A 5,000-nucleotide genomic window follows, 5' to 3' on the forward strand; every position below is an offset into this window, starting at 1 on the left:
AACATTCATATAACTCAACATTCATATAACTGAACATTCATATAACTCAACATTCATATAACTCAACATTCAGATAACTCAACATTCAGATAACTCAACATTCAGATAACTCAACATTCAGATAACTCAACATTCAGATAACTCAACATTCAGATAACTCAACATTCAGACAACTCAACATTCAGACAACTCAACATTCATATAAGTCAACATTCATATAACTCAACATTCATATAACTCAACATCCAGACAACTCAACATTCAGATAACTCAACATTCAGATAACTCAACATTCATATAACTCAACATCCAGACAACTCAACATTCAGATAACTCAACATCCATATAACTCAACATTCAGATAACTCAACATTCATATAACTCAACATTCATATAACTCAACATCCAGACAACTCAACATTCAGATAACTCAACATCCAGACAACTCAACATTCAGATAACTCAACATTCAGATAACTCAACATCCATATAACTCAACATTCATATAACGCAACATTCAGACAACTCAACATTCAGATAACTCAACATTCATATAACTCAACATTCATATAACTCAACATTCAGACAACTCAACATTCATATAACTCAACATTCATATAACTCAACATTCAGACAACTCAACATTCAGATAACTCAACATTCATATAACTCAACATTCAGACAACTCAACATTCAGATAACTCAACATTCAGACAACTCAACATTCAGATAACTCAACATTAATATAACTCAACATTCATATAACACAACATTCATATAACTCAACATTCATATAACTCAACATTCATATAACTCAACATTCATATAACTCAACATTCAGATAACTCAACATTCAGACAACTCAACATTCAGATAACTCAACATTCAGATAAGTCAACATTCATATAACTCAACATTCATATAACTCAACATTCATATAACTCAACATTCAGACAACTCAACATTCATATAACTCAACATTCATATAACTCAACATTCAGACAACTCAACATTCATATAACTCAACATTCATATAACTCAACATTCAGATAACTCAACATTCAGATAACTCTCAACACTCATCTATCTATCTATCTATCTACTGTATCTACTGATCACATTTCAGGACGCTCCTTTCATGACTTTTCCTAGATATGTGCGTTCGACCACCCAGTATCCTTACATTTTCTAAATCACATCAGGATAAGCTAGTATGAAGCTATTTTGCAGTTTTTCTGGGTAGGAAGCAGGCTTATTTACAAGCGGCCAACTAGTGGTCGTTGTGTGTGAATAGAGACCCCCCCCCCCCCCCCCCGGCAGGCAAGACCCCTACAAGGTGTCATAACTCTCCGCCTGTGCCCTTTGGAGGAGCAGGTCTGATCTGTTCCTTAGACCCACTTTATAACCACAGTAGAAGAACCTTCCGGAGAGATGAACGTTCATGAATAAATCATGCGAGCCACTATTTTTACGCACCGCCGGAAAATGTAATTTCAGGTGCAAAAATATGAAAACTTTGTAAGGGGGAGGGAGGGGGAGGGTCACATATCTTTTCTCAGCACGGTACGGTACATATACATCCATTTAACACACAAACACTCTGCAGGGAGGAATGACAACTGCACTTACCCCGCTGACAGACATGACAACCCTCGTCCTTCAGTACAGAACACACTAGTGACAGGTCTCTCACAGCCTCCACACACACCTACACTACGCGTGTGTGTGTGTGTGTGTGTGTGTGTGTGTGTGTGTGTGTGTGTGTGTCTACGTGTGTGTGAGTGTATGAGTGTGTGTGTGTGTGTGTGTGTGTGTACGTGTGTGTGAGTGTATGAGTGCGTGTGTGTGTGTGAGTGTATGAGTGCGTGTATGTGTGTGAGTGTACGTGTGTGTACGTGTGTGTGTGTGTGTGTGTGCGTGTGTGTGAGTGTGTGTGTCTCTCTGTGTGTGAGTATACGTGTGTCTCTTTCTGTCTGTCTGTTTGTGTGTGTGTGTGTGTGTCTCTGTCTGTCTGTCTGTGTGTGTGTGTGCGCGTGTGTGTGAGTGTGTGAACCTCTGCACTAGCACCTCTGAGGTCGCCGTCATCACTTCCTGTAAGCGCTCGTACGACGCGCACTGACCCGATCACATCCATATTTAGTGGTTTGGAGAGTCACAAGGCCGGGGGGGGGGGGGGGGGGGTGTTTGTGGTATGACGAGACACTTCTCTGTCTCTGCTTCTCTAACCACCTGATACCTTCACTTTGTGAGAGTTCACACGCAGTCCATTCACACGACAAAGTACTGCACCTGGGGAGGCTGGTGGAGGGAGAAATCATAGGACACGATTTCTGGTAAATGGTAAATGGACTGCACTTATATAAATATAGCGATACCTTTATCCAAACGGCCTCTCATTCACCCGTTCACACACACCAATGGCGGCAAGCTACCATGCAAGGTGCCAGCCCGCTCACTGGGAGCAATTTGGGGTGATTATGTTTTTAATCATAGAAAATATACACTCGCCAAACACTTTATTAGGAACACTATACTACTGGGTAGGGTGTCCCTTTGCCCTCAAAACAGCCTAAATTATTATTCGTGATATTGATTCCACAAGATGTTGGAAACATTTCTTTGAGATTCTGGTCCATGATGACATGATTGCATCACGCAATTCCCGCAGACTTTTCGGGTGCACTTTCAAGCTGTGAATCTCCCGTTCAACCACATCCTAAAAGTGTTCTATTGGGTTCAGGTCCGGTGACTGGGAAGGCCACTGAAGAACACTGAACGACTTTTGCTTTGTGACACGGTGCGTTATTATTCTGGAAGTAGCCATTAGAAGACGGGTACATTGTGGCCATGAAGGGATGCACATGGTCAGCAACAACACTCAAACAGACCGTGGCATTCGAGCCATGATTGATTGGTATTAACAGGCCCAAAGTGTGCCAAGAAAACATTCTCCACACCATTACACCACCTCCATGAATGAGAAGGTGTACAGGTGTATTGTGTGTACGCAACATCGTTGTATATCCTGCTTCTATATTTCTGTACGATTAGAGGTCATTCTGCTGGTGTGGCGATTCACGTCGATTATTCATATATCGTAGGGCCTATTCTTCTAGTTAAAACACACCATCAAGATGGGTTTTTAGTCTTGACTTGAACATATGTGCTGAGGTTGCATCTCTAATGTAAACTGGCAGTGCATTCCACAATATGGGTGTATATAATGAGAACCAGCGTCGGCAGAAGTTAGAGGAGCTTGAAAATAATGTGAACTAGTATTTTTGTAATTATTTAGTTATCTTTTGCTATAGTGGATAGGTATATTATTTTTGATATTGCTAGATAATTTATTGCATAATAATATGATATTGTAAGGAAGGGGCAGGACCAGATACGCTTTGCTTCTTTCTGTCCCTTCTCGAACAAAACCATTGTTGACTATTACCGCCATGTCTAGGAAGATATATTTTATTTTATAGTTTTTTTCTTTTTACATTTTGTTTTTGTTATTTTTTGTTGTTACAAATGTGTGTGTTTTTATGGTTGAAATGTTCGAGATAAATAAAGATCAAATCAAATCAAGACCTGAGAGCTCTGGTGATGAGCTCCGGTCCTCCGATTTCTACCTCCGCCAGCCTCCCCCTGGGTGATGAGGAACGACAGAGAGAGACGCCACACAGATCTCATAATACTTCAAAGGTGTTTTTTTTATTATTTCAATGGAAAAGAATTGAGTTCTCTGAGTACATTTCCACCCCCCCCCCCCCCCCCCCCCCACCCCTTTCTACCTAAGAAGAAGCACTCTGAAAATAGTGCCTGAGAAATTGTCTTGACGTACATTTGGGGGGGAGGGAAATATAATTGCTTTGATGTGTGTGAGTGTGCGTGTGTGTGTGTGTGTGTGTGTGTGTGTGTGTGACAGTGAGAGAGTGAGAGTGAGAGAGAGAGAGAGAGACAGAGAGAGAGAGAGACAGAGAGAGGGAGAGAGAGAGACAGAGAGAGAGAGAGACAGAGAGAGGGAGAGAGAGAGACAGAGAGAGAGAGAGACAGAGAGAGAGAGAGAGACACACAGAGAGAGAGAGAGAGACAGAGACAGAGACAGAGAGACAGACAGAGACAGACAGAGACAGAGAGAGAGAGACAGAGAGAGAAAGAAAGAGAGAGACAGAGAGAGCGAGACAGAGAGAGAAAGAAAGAGAGAGACAGAGAGAGAGAGAGAGAGAGAGAGAGAGAGAGAGAACATCAGAACATCTCAACCAGGGGGAGGCTGGCGGAGGTAGGAATCGGAGGACTGGCTCATCGTGACGCACGGCATGGAAATAAGGAACGGTATCAACCCCCCCGCTCCCCCGTTCCACTCCTGCTGAGTCTGTCCTCCATCTCTAGCTCCCTCCTCCCTCCACCAGCCTCCCTCTCTACCTCCCTCCACCAGCCTCCCTCTCTACCTCCCTCCTCCCAGCCTCCCTCTGGTCTCAACACACACACACGTCCTATGGCTTATCCAGAGGGTTCAGAGGTGGAGAGGCATGGGGCTGAGGGGCTGAGAGGATGGAGGCAGAACATCAGACTAGCTCGTTTCCCCCCTCCACTCTTCCCAACAACAACATCATCAAACAGAATGTTTTTGTTTTTTTTCGTTTTTCTTGTTTTTTTTTAAACACCATTGAAATCACATGATTTATTCCTTTACATTTCCACACAGGATCATGATGACAGGACTAGTACACTGAGTTCTATGTTTTAGGTTTTCTGGGGGGGGGGGGGGGGTAATTTAAACAGACAAAAGTAAAAAGAGACAGGACAGGACACCTTCGTCTTGCGGGGGGGAGGGAGGGAGGGAGGGAGGGAGGGAGAGAAGGTGGAAAGGCGAGAAAGTAGGGGAGGGGGGGGTGATGGTGTGTGTGAGAGAGAGAGAGAGAACGAGAGAGAGACAGCTTCAGAGCTGTCATAGAGAGTCACAGAGCAGTCATAGAGAGTCACAGAGCTGTCATAGAGAGTCA

At 43.2% G+C, this 5,000-nt stretch overlaps 1 protein-coding gene across 1 annotated transcript in view; it reads right to left on the reverse strand.

The window, feature by feature from the left end:
• Positions 1–3,804: 3,804 nt before the first annotated feature.
• The window catches only part of lars1b (leucyl-tRNA synthetase 1b), a 37,448-nt gene continuing 36,252 nt past the window's right edge, over positions 3,805–5,000 (reverse strand). The window contains 1 exon segment of the mRNA XM_080549590.1: positions 3,805–5,000. This exon segment is cut by the window's right edge and continues 925 nt beyond it. The gene's annotated coding sequence lies outside the window, so the exon portion shown is untranslated.

Source organism: Nansenia antarctica (assembly GCF_963989245.1).
Source record: "Nansenia antarctica genome assembly, chromosome: 20".
In the NCBI taxonomy this organism is placed as follows: domain Eukaryota; kingdom Metazoa; phylum Chordata; class Actinopteri; order Argentiniformes; family Microstomatidae; genus Nansenia; species Nansenia antarctica.